The 19,192-nt window shown below is 37.7% G+C and overlaps 1 pseudogene; it reads left to right on the forward strand.

The window, feature by feature from the left end:
- The first annotated feature begins 1,114 nt into the window (after positions 1–1,114).
- On the forward strand, positions 1,115–17,861 carry LOC127418003 (myosin heavy chain, fast skeletal muscle-like; annotated as a pseudogene).
- The last annotated feature ends 1,331 nt before the right edge of the window (positions 17,862–19,192 follow it).

A 19,192-nucleotide genomic window follows, 5' to 3' on the forward strand; every position in this document is an offset into this window, starting at 1 on the left:
AAATGTTTATGCATCTGTTAAATGACTAAATGTGAGTGTGGCATGTGAACTTCAAGAAGTAATTAGAATGCTTAAAGTAATCTATTTAACAAATAAAATGATGACTGATCACGTCTGTGAAGCGGTAAGTTTGTATATTACCCACTCATAAAATGGGCTGACACAAAATACAGTAGCATTATCTTATCAGTTAGACTGCCCATATTTAAGTTAAAATAAAAATGGCATTGCGTTCACACCAAAAAAAGCATGTCATTTCAGTTTATGACTGTGGATGCTTGGAAAACCTACACATCAGTCAGAATGTATGGGCATGCCCATGTATAGATTCTGCTTAGTGTGCATGTTTACTTTAATAAAAGCTGAGGGGGGTCCTGGGAAGTTACTGCAAGTGGTTAGAGCTTGTGCTACCGGTGACTGTAAAGGATTTGGATTTAATAATTAATTGTTCATTTGTGCTTAAAGTAAATGTGTTAATTTTTCATTGAAGGCTAGTGGAAGTTTCATCTGGTCTTGAGGTGATGATTCAGTGTCACTGTGTGTGCATGAAAACAGTGGAAAACAGTTGTTAGAGTGAGAATTAAAGAAGACAACTGGCTTGCTTCCTTTTCAGCATCGTGCCATGAATAAGCAGTAAAAACATTTAAAAGAAAAAAACAGAAAAGTGTATATTTTTAATCTATTTACATTAAAACACTTTGGAAAAGCAGAAAGTGTACATTTGAAATGTATTTGTGTTATTTATTTTAAAAAACTTCAAAAAACAGAAAAGTGTGCATTTATAAATTACTTTATTTACTTAAAACAATTTGAAAAACAGAAAAGTGTACATTTATAATTTACTAATACGTTTATTGAAATTTATTGCTGAGACAAATTTGAAGAGTGGGACGTTAATTTATTTTTTTGTATTTGCAAGTCACAGTTTTGGCCTGAGGTTTTACAAGTAACCATAATATGTGTCTGTATTCATGTGTAGGCCTAAACATTTGAATATGTCTCCTTCATGAACACAATTCCTGTGACTCTTGTCTTTATTTTTACATGTAATGCTTGTGATGTTTTAAATGGATAATGTAATTATCTCTTCATGTCTCTTTAGTAAGCTGCCACCATGAGTACGGACGCAGAGATGGCCATTTATGGCAAGGCTGCCATTTACCTCTGTAAGCTTGAGAAGGAGAGAATTGAGGCTCAGAGCAAGCCCTTTGATGCTAAGACTGCCTGCTATGTGATTGATCCCAAGGAGTTGTATGTCAAAGGAACAATCAAGAGCAAGGATGGTGGCAAAGTCACCGTTATTGTGCTTGACACTAAGGAGGTGAATTTACACATTTCATGAAAACTGAATGCTCATCCCATAAAAATCAATTACATAGTTTTGATAAATCTAATATTTGCTGGATGACATGTATAGGAGAAGACTGTTAAGAAGGATGATGTTCACCCAATGAATCCTCCCAAGTTTGACAAGATTGAGGACATGGTCATGATGACCCACCTCAATGAACCCTCTGTGCTCTATAACCTCAAAGAGCGTTATGCAGCATGGATGATCTATGTGAGTTAAGAAGCTACGTAAAACAGCATTCAAGTTCATTTTGACTGTGATGCTGTAAACTTCTCTGCTCATTTCAGACCTACTCTGGACTGTTCTGTGCTACTGTGAACCCCTACAAGTGGCTCCCAGTGTATGATGCAGAAGCAGTGTCTGCTTACAGAGGCAAAATGTGTATGGAGGCCCCACCCCACATCTTCTCTGTCTCTAACAATGCAAGTTCATACTTACTGGTAAGATCTAGATTTAAACAAGCTGATTCTGATTTTGTGAAATTTTAGTTTTTATAAAACAATTATTACAAATTATTGCCTTTGAATTTACAGACAGAGAGAACCAGTCTGTCCTGATTACATATGTACTGTTATAAGAGTTTTATTTTTTCTCATGGAACTTGCACATATCTAATCATCTAATCTAATCACATGTCTCTAATCTCTCATAAACCAGTAGAGAATCTAGTGATGGAAAGACCGTGAACACCAAACGTGTCATCTAGTACTTTGCCCAGTTGCAGTGGTGGGTGGTGACAAGAAGAAAGGGCAAGCTTCAGGCAAAATGCAGGTACGAGATACAAAACTATATTCATATTTATGTTAAAAATGCAAAATATGGTGCAAATGATGTTTAGATATGAGACATAAAATAAGTTAAACCCTTCACACAACACAGGGATCTCTTGAGGACCAGATCATTGCTGCCAACCCTCTGCTTGAGGCTTATGTTAATGCCAAGACTGTGAGAAATGACAACTCATCTCGTTTTGTAAGTTCACCAGTTTAATTTATACAGAGCACTTGGTCAGTTATGTTGGATTTTTCTGTTGCACAGTAACAACAATGTTATTTTGTTTTAAACAGGGTAAATTCATCAGAATTCACTTTGGCGCAACTGGAAAACTGGCTAGTGCTGATATTGAGACATGTACATGGACATGAAATTCAAGCAGAAGCAGCGTAAGGAGCAGGCTGAGCCTGATGGCACAGAGGGTGAGACTTGGGTGACTGGGTGAAGAGTTCAAATGTATTATTTTAGAATGTGTGCTTCTTACAGTAGCTTGAGACCAGTCTTATTGCTTGTATTTTAGCCAGGGTTTTAAAATATTAAGTTAAGTCTCATTTGTCTGATCAGTAACTGAAAGTGTGAGAAATTAAGTATGGACATTTGAATGTGGTGCTTTGATTTAGAATGAGCCTTATTATGCTTAAATTAAATATAGAATTTATATACAAATATACTGAAGAATAAATGAATAAATTAAGAACCATTTGTTTTGTTTTTTCAAATATTTATTAGATGCTGACAAAGTCGCCTACCTTCTGGGCTTGAACTCGGCTGATATGCTGAAGACTTTGTGCAACCCCAGAATGAAGGTCGGAAATGAGTATGTAACCAAAGGTCAAACCGTGCCACGGGTATGTAGTATTAACATGTGTCAAGCAACAAGAGTTGCCAGCTAAGACAAATTATCACAATAGCAGAGTAGGATTAAATAACATTTACACTAAATTCTATTCACAGGTGTACAATTCTGTTAGCGCGTTGGCCAAATCTGTCTATGAGAGGATGTTCTTGTGGATGGTCATTCGTATCAACCAGATGTTGGACACAAAACAAGCCAGACAGTTCTTCATTGGTGTGCTAGATATTGCTGGCTTTGAGATCTTTGATGTAAGAATTTTTATTGTATCTAATTTTAATGTGAGTTGACTCAAATTCAGTGTTTAGTAAATGCTTCTTTCTCTCCAGTTCAACAGCATGGAGCAGCTGTACATCAACTTCACCAATGAGAAACTGCAACAGTTCTTCAACCACCACATGTTTGTGCTGGAACAAGAGGAGTACAAGAAGGAGGGCATTGTTTAGGAGTTCATTGTCTTCGGCATGGACTTGGCTGCATGCATTGAGCTAATTGAGAAGGTTTTTACTGGTTTACTTCTACATTTTTATCATTTGCCATTCACAAAATCTGAAACTTTTAGTAATACTCTTCATTTATTTACAAAAAGCCCATGGGTATCTTCTCCATACTTGAAGAGGAGTGCATGTTCCCCAAGGCTACAGACACTTCCTTCAAGAACAAGCTGTATGATCAGCACCTTGGCAAGTGTGTAGCTTCCCAGAAACCAAAGCCTGCAAAAGGCAAAGCTGAGGCCCACTTCCCTCTGGTTCACTATGCTGGAACTGTGGATTACAACATCGCTGGCTGGTTGGACAAGAACAAGGATCCACTGAATGAGTCTGTTGTGCAGCTGTACCAGAAGTCTTCTGTCAACCTTCTGGCTACTCTCTACCCACCTGTTGTTGAGAGTAATTATAAATGACAAATATTTTAAATACAGAATGATTGAAATAGCAATGTGGCTCATTATTTTATAGTTCAGGGTATGTATAGAGGACGATGAACTTGAGAAGACAACAATATTGCTGTGTTTGAAAAAAAAATGAGAGAAGTCTTTATTTTCCACAGGAGAACTTGGGAAAGCTTATGACCAACTTGAGAAGCACTCACCCTCACTTTGTGCATTGTCTGATTCCCAATGAGTCCAAGACTCCAGGTTAAAAATGAATTAATTAATTATTGGGGTTACAGATATTCTGTTCAGATATAATGGTAATGTGAAATCAGAAAAGGTATCAGAATTTGCAGAAAGGACTTCCCCAGCAGAATCCTCTATGGTGACTACAAACAGAGGTAAATGGTCTGGGTAGCTCTGCGAGTATTGACGCTGACTACCAACCCTGGAGTCGTGAGTTCGAATCCAGAGCGTGCTGAGTGACTCCAGCCAGGTCTCCTAAGCAACCAAATTGGCCCGGTTGCTAGGGAGGGTAGAGTCACATGGGGTAACCTCCTTGTGGTTGCGATAAGGGGTTCTCGCTCTCAGTGGGGTGCGTGGTAAGTTGTGCATGGATCGCAGAGAGTAGCATGAGTCTCCACATGCTGTGAGTCTCCGCGGTGTCATGAACAGTGAGCCACGTGATAAGATGCACGGATTGACTGTCTCAGAAGCGGAGGCAACTGAGACTTATCCACTGCCACCCAGATTGAGGTAACCATGGCTCCACAAGCTACCACTACTAAGTAGTGGGAATTGGGCATTCCAGATTGGGAGAAAAGGGGATAAAAAAAAAAGAATTGTATAATGGAACGCTAAATTTTAATGGCCAGATTTAAACATGCCCGCATTTATCCACCAATATATGTAGGATTTTATTTGTAAATTAGTTTAGGAATCTTGGCTGCGTTCGACCACCATTATATTAAGGATAAATAACAAATGATCAGATTAGAAATCTGAATAAAATTTCTCCATCATTAAATATGTAATACAACAGGCTTGTTGTATCTGCTCACAATTTATATTTGAGGAATTTTAGCTCAAGAAGGGAATTATGGTTAATTCGAGGAATTTTGAAAGAATTAAGGTGTACGTATGATCACTCGGCCATGCAGAGTTGATATGACGCATCTGTTAACTCTTTAGAGCAATACTATTCTCATGGCTATTGAAAATAATATTACAAATATGTTGAAATATTGTTCGAGCACAGAGTGTAGATCTTTAAGAATCAATTGGTGAGATTATTTATCAAAATATACCACAGTTAAATCCAATTTGAATACAAACAAGACTTTATTGCTAATCTACAACATCAAACTAACTAACACACGTAGACAAACAAAAACAGGTTGGTGAGTGAGCTGTAACAGAAGGTGAATGGAAGTGATCTGTAACAGAGAAAATTGAACTTTATGCAGTCTATAGACCATGCCTGAACCATCGATACTTCATTTAGTACACCTTGATTTGCAATCGGGTTACCTGAAGTATTTAAATAAAACACAAGCACTGTCTAGAAAAAGTCTGGATGTGTACTTGCATTTCATTGTGTTGATTTGGTTCTTTGGCTGGGTCCGTTGATAGTTCTGGTTGTTCTCCGTTGATGTTTTTGGACCTTTGTTAAGATCATGGATGCCGGGTAGTTCGGTGCTGGAAAGATTAGGCAGGGCTTTGAAGCGAGGCCTCTCGCAAGGGAGACTCGCGACTCCCCGTCATGTGTGTGATTCGTAGAGCAGAGAAGAGAGAAAAATACCTTGGAACTTTGCGTTCTGAGCTTTCCTGAACCCTACATTGTGCGGAACCTGGGCAGAGGGGCGCTGAAGTGAAGCCAGCCGAAGAAGGTCTAAGAGAAGAGCAAGAGCCAAGAGAGAAGAGTTCGTCCTAGGCGGGGAGGTTTTGTTGAGTTGAGGATGGCCGCTTCCCAAAGGTGTCTTGAGCCTATCAGAAGTGTCTTTTACTGGGTCACATGGTCATTTCTGTCCTCCCATCAAGATAATTAATTTATAGCCTTTGTTCTATGGTTTGTCAGTTTTCCCACTCAAAAAGTGAACATACTTTTATCCTGACTTTTATATAATGAAATCGGTGCAAGAGACATGACATTTGTTAACATCAACATTCTGTACATAAACAGACAAGCATTTACATATAAAACATGACATACTTTCATGAATATTCAATGTGCTAGTTACAAAACATGAAAATATCTGATTAAAAATCATAATGGTTAATTAATTGGTTTTACAACATGGATAATACATTACACGTTATGAGAAACATACTTTTCAGGGTTATAATTTGCAAAGGAAGCATTTGTCCATTTTTTTATATAATCCTACACATGACTCTGTAATGAAGTGAAATGAGAAAAGTCCAAAGTCCATGTCAAATGTTCATGAATTCAGCTTCATGGGAGCTGGTGAGCTGAAAACGTGCCTCATGATTAGTACAATAATTTTAAGTGTAGAGAGTTGGTTATATTGAAGAACAAATGATTTCCAAGGATTTCATAGAAGAGCAGTCCACAACAAATGACCAGTCATGTGCTGACCATTAACGTTTAGGGCATTTCTGATATACAACATGGACAAAGAGGGGTCTTGGTGCGTCCACAGAACTCTCTTTTTTCTCAAGATGGTTAAGGTTAGGCAGCTGTGCATTTTGTCTCATTTGCACAGGGTTGCTTCAGAGTTCAGGGCACCGTCATTAGCAAAGTCTTGAAATGTATTGCCCTGAGGAATTTCAGTGTGACTGTGGCCTCTGTGTCTTAGTTTTAATAACCTGGAAGGAAAATATCAGTGTAAATCCTGGAATCAAATTGTTCTGCATAGAAACTGCTCATTCTTCTGCCCATAATATACTATAGGTTCATATTCTGCATTAAAACAATTCAAAGATTCAATAAACATGCTGTATGTTTTCAGCTATGATTTAAACAAACTCTGCATTATTGTGCATTAATTCAGGTGTTCTTCAAAGCTGGTCTTCTGGGTACTCTTGAGGAGATGCGTGATGAGAAACTGGCTGCTCTGGTAACAATGACTCAGGCTCTCTACCATGGTTACCTGATGAGGAGGGAGTCTGTGAAGATGATGGAGAAGAGGTTGAGTTATATCATTAATAAGGATGGCTACAATAATAAATGTGACAAGAGTAAATAATGATATTTATTACATTTACTGAGTAAATAATGATATTTACTTTCCATCACTATTACATTTACACCATCCAATACAACATCCACTCATTCATGAATGTCAAACACTGGCCATGGATGGTTTACTACAAGATTAAACCGCTGCTGAAGAGTGCTGAGACTGAGAAGGAGCTGTCAAATATGAAAGAGGACTATGCAAAATGCAAAGAAAATCTTGCCAAGACTGAAGCAAAAAGAAAGAGCTTGAGGAGAAGATGGTAGCACTGCTGCAAGAGAAAAATTATCTGCAGCTTCAAGTAGCCTCTGTAAGTATGCACTAATGAATTCATTCAAATTTGGCTGTGTAAAAAAAGATCAATATGTTCTCCAATTACAAAACAATCTTTTTTTCCTCTCAGGAATCTGAGAATCTCTCAGATGCTGAGGAGAGGTGTGAGGGTCTGATCAAGAGCAAAATCCAGCTTGAAGCTAAACTCAAAGAGACAACTGAGAGACTGGAGGATGAGGAGGAAATCAATACTGAACTCACAGCCAAGAGGAAACTGGAGGATGAGTGCTTTGAGCTGAAGAAAGACATTGATGACCTGGAGCTCACCCTGGCTAAAGTGGAAAAGGAGAAACATGCCACTGAAAATAAGGTTTGTGACAGAATTGATTTAATGTTTTATTTCAATTCTATTATGCACCTAAATTTTTGTTAAAGAACATTAATTAGAACAAAAGGAAGAAATTTAGTATCCAACATCACACAGGTCAAGCACCTGACTGAAGAAATGGCAGCACAGGATGAGAGCATTGCCAAGCTTACAAAGGAGAAGAAAGCCCTCCAAGAGGCACATCAGCAGACACTGGATGATCTCCAGGCAGAGGAGGACAAAGTCAACATTCTGACCAAATCCAAGACAAAACTTGATGATGTGAGTTGTTGTACAGAGTTATGATTAGGTTATACATTAAATATTTCAGTTTGAATATTTTACAAACCACCACTAGAAGAGAAGTGTATTGCTAATGAAACCATCATATAATAATGATAATTATAATTAACATATGTTTTTCAAATCAATAATTTTTTATCACAGCTTGAGGGTTCCCTTGAACAAGAGAAGAAGCTATGCATGGACCTTGAGAGAGCCAAGAGAAAGCTCGAAGGAGACCTGAAATTGGCTCAAGAATCCATCATGGACCTGGAGAATGACAAGCAGCAATCAGATGAGAAACTGAAGAAGTGAGAATTCTTTCCAACTTATCACAATAATATTAAAGTTGTGGTTTATATTCCCTTTTACACACAGGAAAGACTTTGAAACAAGCCAGCTGCTCAGCAAGATTGAAGATGAACAATCTCTGGGAGCTCAACTCCAGAAGAAGATCAAGGAGCTTCAGGTATTTAATGGGATTCTTTTGTAACATTGTTAAAAATGATAAAATCAAGACCTATAAAGTTTCACTAATTGCTCCTGTAGGCACGCATTGAGGAACTGGAGGAAGAGATCGAGGCTGAGCATGCTGCTCGTGCAAAGGTGGAGAAGCAGAGAGCTGATCTCTCCAGGGAACTTGAGGAGATCAGTGAGAGGCTTGAGGAGGCTGGAGGAGCAACTGCTGCTCAGACTGAGATGAATAAGAAGCGTGAGGCTGAATTTCAGAAGCTGCGTCGTGATCTTGAAGAATGAAGCCACAGCTGCTGCCCTTCGCAAGAAGCAGGCCGACAGTGTGGCAGAGCTGGGAGAGCAAATCGACAACCTCCACTGCATCAAGCAGAAGCTTGAGAAGGAGAAGAGCAAATACAAAAGGAGACTGATGATCTCTCTAGCAACATGGAGGCTGTTGACAAAGCAAAGGTGTGCAACAATGAAATGCAATATAATTAAATTAAAAAGTTCACACCCAGAAAGCATATTCTGAAAATGTTTACATTTACAGGCAAATATTGAGAAGATGTGTCGTACTGTTGAGGATCAACTCAGTGAACTCAAAGCCAAGAATAATGAGAATATACGTCAGTTAAATGAACTCAGTGCTCAAAAAGCAAGACTTCAAACTGAGAACGTTAATCATTATTATTTTTGACAAATCTTATGTTATCCAGGGCTCTCTTGTAAATGAAAACCAAGTGTCTCTTAATTGTGGATATTATTATTTTCTGAATGTCATAAATATTCATACAGGTGAGTTTGGCCATCAGCTGGAGGAGAAAGAGGCTCTGGTTTTTCAGCTGACTAGAGGCAAACAAGCTTTCACTCAGCAAGTTGAGGAGTTAAAGATACATACAGAGGAGGAAGTGAAGGTAAAAATAACTAAAAAACAACTGTTGGAAAGAACTTTGTGCTAATTGATCTGAGGAATCTGATGAATTTTAAAATGCGTTAAATATAAACGGTCTTTTTTAGGCCAAGAATGCTCTGGCTCATGCTGTGCAATCAGCCTGTCATGACTGTGACCTGCTCTGTGAGCAGTTTGAGGAACAGCAGGAAGCAAAGGCTGAGCTGCAGCGGGGAATGTCTAAGGCCAACAGTGAGGTTGCTCAGTGGAGAACCAAATATGAAACTGATGCTATCCAGTGTACAGAGGAGCTTGAAAAGTCCAAGTATGAACATAAGAAGAGCTGATAAACATGTTAATATTTGAAAATGTTTGCATCATAAAATTATTGTTCATAGGGTGTGGCCAAATTATATCACGTTTACCACATATCAAGCATTCATTGTTTAATAACATTTTTTAAATATCTAGGCTACAGAAAAAATAGACCAAGTCAAATTAGAAATGTGTCCTGTTACATACTGTAGCAAATGTAAATCAGAGAAACTATATAAATGGACAGAACATACAAAAAAAAAAAAAAAAGAAAGAAAGAAAATGGTGCATAGGACCTCATTTTTTAATCCTGCAATAAATGTACAGGATGCCCAGCTGTACCTTGATGGTGCCCTGAGAGGACAGGAAGACATGAAGGAGCAGGTGGCCATGGTGGAGCGCAGAAACACTCTGACGCAGGTTGAGATTGAGGAGCTGTGAGCTGCTCTGGAGCAGACAGAGAGAGGCCGCAAAGTGGCTGAACAAGAGCTGGTGGACGCCAGTGAGCGTGTTGGACTCCTGCACTCTCAGGTAATCATTACACAAGATTTCTCTTAAAACACAATGGCAATCAAATGCAGATGTAATATTTTTACTTTACATATGTCTCCATTTCAGAACACAAGTCTTCTGAATACCAAGAAGAAGCTTGAAGCTGATCTTGTCCAAATTCAGGGTGAAGTTGATGATATCATCCAGGAAGCAAGAAATGCTGAGGAGAAGGCTAAGAAGGCCATCACTGATGTTAGTTTTTAAGTTATAAAAATTACAACCATTTAAACTAAAATCGAAGTTCACCTCTTGAAGTGTAGCAAAGACTCTCACTGATTGTGTTTATTTGTTAATTAGGCTGCAATGATGGCAGAAGAGCTCAAAAAGGAGCAGGACACCAGTGCTCACCTGGAGAGGATGAAGAAGAACCTGGAGGTCACAGTAAAGGACCTGCAGCACCGTCTGGATGAGGCTGAGAATCTGGCCATGAAGGGAGGAAAGAAACAACTCCAGAAACTGGAGTCCAGGGTGAGATTTTAGTTATTTCCATGTTTATAGTCTTGATGTGGGTAATGTGAAATACAGTATATGTTATGAAATACTGTATTTTGTTTGGATAAAATGAGTTTAACAATATGTTTCGTATAGGTCCGTGAACTTGAGACTGAAGTTGAGGCAGATCAGAGACGTGGAGCTGATGCTGTTAAAGGTGTCCACAAATATGAGAGGAGAGTGAAGGAACTCACATACCAGCTATAACCATACCCTGCTTAAGTTCTTTCTTACAAAAGAGTTTGCATAATATTGTTCATACTGGAAATAGCTATTTGTCAAAGAATCAAGAATAAATCTACTATATGTATTGTTTGCAGACTGAGGAGGATAAGAAGAACATCACCAGACTTCAGGATCTGGTTGACAAGCTGCAGCTGAAGGTCAAGGCTTACAAGAGGCAGGCAGAGGAGGCGGTATGTAAAATCTATTAGAACAATTTGATACTGTAATTACTCGCATTGCAATGCCAATTTGTTGATTTCACTGGTCGCGTTAATACAGTAACTAAAGAATAGTTAATAGACATGCCACAAAAAACCTTTAGGAGGAACAAGCCAACATTCACCTGTCCAAGTTGAGGAAGTCGCAGCATGAACTGGAGGAGACTGAGGAGCGCGCTGACATCGCTGAATCTCAGGTCAGCAAACTCAGAGCCAAGAGCCGTGATGCTGGAAAGGTCAGATTGAGTAGATGAGTTCTTTCATGAATAATCATTCTTTATCCAAATAAATTTTTCTGATGAATTTTCTCCAAATACAATGCTAATTCTCAGCAGCAGTAGAATTTTGTTTATAGCATTTTGCTAATGTTACATACGTACTGTGTACTGTTTTCAACTTAAACATCTGTGATATTATCACTATATGAAGTGCAGCATTTTTACAGTAACCAAGTTAATAAGGCTTATGTCAAATTTCCCTCTTCCTTCTCTTATAGGGCAAAGAAGAGTGAATCCATAAATTTGAAAAGGAGCATCCACTTAAGTCATATAATATGATTGTTTTGTAGCAATACTTTTCTTGCCTTTGTGAAATAAACCTGTACATACTGTATCAGCATTAACCTTGCCTTTGTGTGATTTCATAACAAGGTAGACTGAATTCAGAAAACTGAAATTTAAATTATTAAATCAAAACTTTTATATTCACATTATACAGTTTGCAACTTACTGGCAGTTTTGTGTATTGCATCTACTTAAATAGCAAGTAACAATCAAAATTTGTGGTGAGAATAAAAAACTCAGAATGTTCCATAAAGGTTAAAAGGTCCTATAAAAAAAAATTTAAAATTTAAAAAAAAAAAAATTAAAAAAAAAAAGATTTTTTATGTCATTTTCATAGTCAGTTTGCACTCTGAATAGATGTCAAGTTCAGCGAGTGATCTACTTGTATTCTAATGTACACTGCAATGTAGACTAGATTAGATTATTGCACAGTCCCCTCATGGGAGAATACTTGGCTTTGCTTAAGTCAAATTTGCCTCTCTCTTTTTTCTCAGGGCAAAAAAAAAAAAAAAAATATAAAAAAAAAAAAAAAAAATATATATATATATATATATATATATATATATATATATATATATATATATTGAATCTTTAAAACATCTTAAACTGTAATATAATTTCAGTGTAAAATTACCCTCCCTGCTCTTGTGAAATACACTGCCATTCAAAAGTTTGGGGTCACTTGACTGAAATGTTTCTCATGATCTTAAAAATCTTTTGATCTGAAGGTGTATGCTTAAATGTTTGAAATTAGTTTTGTAGACAAAAAAAAGAATTGTGCCAACATATTAATTTATTTCATTACAAAACTAAAATGTAATTTATTTATTTATTTATTTATTTATTTATTTATTTTTTAAATGGATGACTTGGACCGAATAATAAAGAAAAGCAGCCAATAAGTGTCCAGCATGGGATGGAAACTCCTTCATTACTGTTAAATGGCATCCCAGGGTGATACCTCAAGAAGTTTGTTGAGAAAATCTTAGGAGTACATTTCTGCAAATTCTAGGCAAAGGGTGACTGGCTACTTTGAAGAGTCTAAAATATAACAGTTTTGATTTATTTTTTTATTTTTGATAAAATGTAAAACAAACAATAAACAAATAATAAAGAATGAGTAAGTGACCCTAAACATTTGACTAGTAGTGTAAATCTGTACATATCAGCATATATTTTGCTTTTCTGTGATTTTACAGCATAGGACAGTCTCATCGCAAAACTTTTTTAAACTTTTGTGCATTTTTGTATGGTTTTATTGTTGTGAGACATAAAGATTGAAAGAGAAGCTCTAAAAATGGATTCTGTGAACTATTAATGAGGTTTGTAATGACGGGCTCTGTGGTGACGTAATCACAGCCGCACTACACAGAACTAGTAAAGCTATCTGGACCACTTAACTCATAAATCATGTTTTCATTTACTGTTTATGCTTTGTTACACACTATTCTTTTCGCTATTCATGTCAGTTTTGGTCCAAGATCCCCTAAAAAAGTGCTGTTATATCAAGGTACTCTCATTTCTGGATTTAGTTGTTGTTTGTGTATGCTCATTGATAGGTGCGTATATCTATGGGTATCCCAACTCACTACATCCCATTCATTCATGCAGTAGTTTACAACTCCCCATTAATCACACAGAGACATGTTTGGTGATATATACTTTAACATTTATTCATTTAACACAACATTTAAACCGCCATTTAATCAGTTGCAAATTGCGTTTCTATAACCTCTTCCTGCTTCCAGTGACTCTTCCTAGGAGGGGCGTGTCCTAGTGCAGTGTTTCCCAACCACTGTGCCGTGAAAGATTGTCAGGTGTGCCGTGGAAATTATACAATTCCACAAAATAAATAAATGTATGAAAAAAAATTATAATAATTTCAGGGATCCAAACTCCTCACCTTTCGGAGAAATTCGCTGTTTTGAAACCATAATCTGTCAATTTTGAGATTGTGAAGAGCAATGATTAATGTGCAAATATGGCTGATATTTATACGCGTTAATCTTCTTTCACATGACTCGCGTCAGCGCTGCAGAATACATTGAAGTCTATGAAGTGACGCCACTTTACACCAAAGTGTTTTTCACACGTCTTTGCTTCACCATTAATGTCTTTGAGAGTACTAAGCAATAAGAAATATTTAAAAACTGTCCAAATTTGTGAAGAGACATCGAATGTCTCATAATTTATTTTAATTAAATATTACCTTATCTAATGTTTGACCTAAACATAAACGAGTCATTTTATTACTTTGTGTTATCAAAGCAACTGCAAGCTTTTTTTTCTCTCTTCCAAATAAATGTTTTCAATGTTTATTGTGCACACCTCCCGCTTTTTTGTGGCAAACTCGTAAAATCGCCTCTCTGTGACGCTTTCTGCAACGCTTGTCATGTGGAAGGCAATGTGGCGCTTGACGCCTCGACTCAACTCATGTGAAATCGATTTACAATGACGAAAGAACATTATTAAAACTCAAAATTATTATTATTTGTCTATTATTGTGGTCTTTTCTGATAAAAGCCATGCTCAGCAGTTTAAATAGGTTACTGTAGGAAAATGATACCGTAGATCTGCTTTGTGTTTATAATTCTTATACTGAAGTCAGCAGATTTGTAGCCATGCAAGTTTTAATAAAGGAGAAGGTAAGGACGTTATTGAAACTCACTATTATTAGACTATTATTGTTGTCTTTTTGGATGAAAAATAATGCTCAGACTGAAGGAAGACTATAGATCTGCTTTGTTATTTTAATGCTTAAAACACTCAAATGTCTCTTGGTAGATTTCGGTCATGAACGACTCAAAATGATTCACTGACTCACTCATAGCACATAAGACGCTCATTTGTCGCCACCTAGTGACATTTCCAAAAGGGGTCACTGAACTAATCAGTTAATAAAACTGAACAAATTTGTGAAACAGAAGCAAGCCTCACCAAAATACTCTTTATTTTGCAGCTAATTCTGCACAATTGTAAACTTTATTAAACTTGAATCACTAAAATAGCTGGAATTGGTGCTTTTAGCATATTCTTTAAAAAAAAAAATATCCCAGAAAACAATGTTCGTGGACCAGTGATTGTCTTACCTTTTTCACCCCTCATGTGTTTGCATCCCTGTAATTTGTTGTGGCATTGCAAGAACAAATCTACAAATTAGAAAATCAAATTTGTTGTTTTTTCATTACCCATTTAACGCTCTTGCCACCTGTGACCTCACAGCGTAGCCTTCCTGTGTGACTTTATTTTGTTTTGTTTCTTGTATTTCTTTTTTTTGTTTTTTTTTTTGTTGTTGTTTTGCATAGCCATTTTTGCGTTTATTGTTGCCTTTGAGTTTTGAGATATAGTTTAAATGTATGTATATTTGTATGTGTTTAATTAGGGTGACCAGACTCCTGCTTGTGGAAAATGGGACAGCCCCCTCCCAGCAAAAATGAAATGGATGTATCCTTACCTAGGTGCAGATCAATGCGAAGTAGAGGGTGCATCCACATCTGTAACTGCTGTTGTATTTTTCGCTGGCAGCAATTTTTCTCAGGGCGCTTGTCTTTAAAGAGTTTATCGTAAAATAGTCCAGTCTAAAATTAAGACGTATAAAAAGCATTGCCTTTATGACTGTTACACTGAGTCGAGATTTATCCGGTGTCCATGCTGCATTCATTAATTTATGTTAATTCTGAACTGTACCACAACCGGGTGTAGAAAGAGAAGAGTTGGAGAGAAATTGCCAATTCTCCTGCACAGTCAGGTAAGCAAATAGGTAGATTTTTCAGTACAGGGCTCAACGCTAAGGATTTTTTCTACTGGTCCGGTTGGGCTTCAGATTTTTACTGGCCCTGCCAAAATTTTCACTGGCCCCAACACAATAATGATAAATAGCTGTTTTTACCATCATGGCTTTAAAAATGTGTCCAAAGATAATTATTTTTTACATATATTATGTTTTTAAGAATGTCCCCCCAAACTGAATCACATTTATAATTTGCAAGATATGATTTATGCCTTATGTAATCCCATATAAGCGCTTTACAGATATAAATTCATAAATACATCATATTAACCTCAGCCGTCCTGCCATTTACACATGAGTTTTTAAGTGAAGAGTTCTGTTGTGCAGATGATGGGTTTTCGGGCACCCGTTTAGTCATGCTGTCGTGCAACTTTTGGCCATGTGTAGTATATTCACACACAGGATCAAATATTTAATCACTGAGTTAAATATGTGATTATTGTCTGAATGTAATAAACATATGAATCCCTGAGAAGAGACTTGCTACCAAATCGGTTGTGACGTGTAATATACATTAGGGAGATAATAGGCCTAATCTGTGAATTAAGAATGTGTATATAGCATGAATTCAGACAACCTAAAGACCAACACTGACTGATGCACAAAAACAAAAATACCTGTACGGTCCAGAAATTAGACATGTAACAGGTGTTTTATAAGGATGATATAAAGTAGACTGTTTCAAATATTCATCTTCACCCTGCAGCTGAACAGCTCTGATAATAATAGCCTAATAGCATAGTGATTTTGTTTCTTTTCTTATCAAACGCCATTATAATGTCGAATTAATGATTACATTTTGAAACTAACCTAATTCAATCTATATTAAATTTTGGATATTGAGCAGCTCGTGATTTCCAGACACGTGTATAACTGGGGTTTAACAAAGTTTATTACGTCTTATTCGGCGCTTCATCTCTAAAGGCGAATTAATGAGAGAAAATGTGCGTTTTTTTTACAGTGGGAATAAAACTAGCGCTCTGTCCCTTTACGAGAGCACATGCATGTTAAACAGACTACGCTTATGGCAAGCCGTTTTAGCTTTTATTCATTCGCAGAATATTAATTGTTGATATCAACAATTCAGTTTTCACTAGTTAGAATTCTAATTCTTGATATCAAGAATGTAATTTTCACTAGTGGAAATGCCAATTGTTGATATCAATAATTACATTTCCACTAGTAAAAATGTGAATTCTTGATATCAAAAATGACGTCATCACTCGCGGAAATACATTCTTGATATCAAAAATGGGATTTCAACTCGTGAAAATTACATTCTTGATATCAAGAATTAGATATCATTCACTCTTATTCAAAAGGCAATTATTGATATCAAAAATTAGTTTCTTACTAGTTGAAAGTCCAATTTCACATATCAACAGTTCTTTTATTACAAGTAAAAATAGAATTTTTGATATCAAGAATGTAATTTCTACTAGTGGAAATGCCAATTTTTGATATCAACAATTGAATTCCAACGAATAAAAATGCTCATATTTGATATGAGTGATTCGGTTTTAACTAGTGACAATTTTAATTTCAATTCAAAATCAAATCAAATCAAATCACTTTATTGTCACACAGCCATATACACAAGTGCAATGGTGTGTGAAATTCTTGGGTGCAGTTCCGATCAACATAGCAGTCATGACAGTGATGAGACATATACCAATTTACAATAACATCAAATTAACACAACACAATTTAAACATCTGATATACACATAATTACACTCAACAGTATACAAATAATAACATACACTGTACAGTATACAATACGCACTATATAGATACATATTATTCAATAAAAATAAAAAATAAAAATATATAAAAAAGTATATAAATATAGAATGTACAGTATTGTACTGTATTGACATTCAGGCTGTCGGTTGATAGTCAGTTGTTAAGAGAGAACATAATATAATAATAATATAATTTATGACAGTCTGGTGTGAGATATAAGAGTAAGAGTAATAAAGTGCAGTGCTGATGTATTTTGATCGTGGGAGATCAAGAGTTCAAAAGTCTGATTGCTTGGGGGAAGAAGCTATCATGAAGTCGGCTGGTGCGGGTCCTGATGCTGCGATACCGCCTACCTGATGGTAGCAGTGAGAACAGCCCATGTCTCGGGTGGCTGGAGTCTCTGATGATCCTCTGAGCTTTTTTCACACACCACCTTGTATATATTTCCTGGAGGGAGGGAAGCTCACCTCCAATGATGTGTCTGGCAGTTCGTACCACCCTTTGCAGTGCTTTGCGGTTGTGGGCTGTGCTATTGCCGTACCAGGCGGAGATACAGCCAGTCAGGATGCTCTCCACAGTGCAGGTGTAGAACCATGTGAGGATGTGGCGGTTCATTCCAAACTTCCTCAGCAGTCTCAGGAAGAAGAGGCGCTGATGAGCCTTCTTCACAACGCCTTCAGTGTGGATGGACCATGTGAGTTCCTCAGTGATGTGGACACCCAGGAACTTGAAGCTGCTGACTCTCTCCACTGGTGCTCCATTGATGGTGATGGGTCTGTGTTCTCTGTCTTTTCTTCTGAAGTCCACCACAAGCTCCTTTGTCTTACTGACGTTGAGGGAGAGGTTGTGCTCCTGACACCAGTGTGTCAGAGTGTGTACCACCTCTCTGTAGGCTGTTTGATCATTGTCAGTGATCAGACATACCACCGTCATGTCATCAGCAAACTTAATGATGGCATTGGAGCTATGTGTTGCCACACAGTCATGTGTGTACAAGGAATACAGTAGTGGGCTGAGAACACAGCCCTGCGGGGCTCCAGTGTTGAGGGTCAGTGATGAGGAGATGTTGCTGCCTATTCTAATCACCTGGCGTCTGCTTGACAGGAAGTCCAGGATCCAGCTGCACAGCGAGCTGTTTAAGCCCAGAGCCCGGAGTTTCTCATCTAGCTTGGAGGGCACTATGGTGTTGAATGCTGAGCTGTAGTCTACAAACAGCATTCTCACATAAGTGTTCCTTTTTTCCAGGTGGGAGAGAGCAGTGTGTATTGTAGATGCAATGGCATCATCAGTGGAGCGGTTGTTGCGGTAAGCAAACTGCAGCGGGTCAAGAGAGAGTGGCAATACAGAGCAGATGTAATCTCTGATTAGTCTCTCAAAACATTTGCTGATGATGGGGGTCAGAGCAACAGGATGCCGGTCATTTAAACAAGTTATTTTTGAATGTTTTGGAACAGGCACAATGGTGGATGTTTTAAAGCATGTGGGAAAGAGAGGGAAAGGTTGAAAATGTCCGTAAAAACACCAGCCAGCTGGTTCGCGCACGCTCTGATGACACGGCCCGGAATGCCGTCTGGGCCAGCGGCTTTACGGATGTTCACCCGTCGGAAGTGTTCTCTCCGCGAGGGCAGTGTTATTTCCCTCGAAACGAGCATAAAAAGTATTTAGCTCATCCGGTAGAGAGGCAGCGGTGTTCACGGCAGAGTTTTTATTCCCTTTAAAGTCCGTGATGATGTTAATTCCCTGCCACATGCTTCTAGAGTTGGTGGTGTTAAACTGTCCTTCAATCTTACTCCTATACTGGCGTTTTGTGGTTCTGATAGTTTTTCGGAGGGCATAACTGGCTTGTTTATGCTCCTCCACATTCCTGGAATTAAAAGCGGAGGTCCGCACATTAAGTGCCGCGCGAACATCGCTATTGATCCAAGGCTTCTGATTCGGATAGATTCGTACAGTTCTGGTCAGAACCACGTCCT

This window comes from Myxocyprinus asiaticus, chromosome 3 (genome assembly GCF_019703515.2).
Source record: "Myxocyprinus asiaticus isolate MX2 ecotype Aquarium Trade chromosome 3, UBuf_Myxa_2, whole genome shotgun sequence".
In the NCBI taxonomy this organism is placed as follows: domain Eukaryota; kingdom Metazoa; phylum Chordata; class Actinopteri; order Cypriniformes; family Catostomidae; genus Myxocyprinus; species Myxocyprinus asiaticus.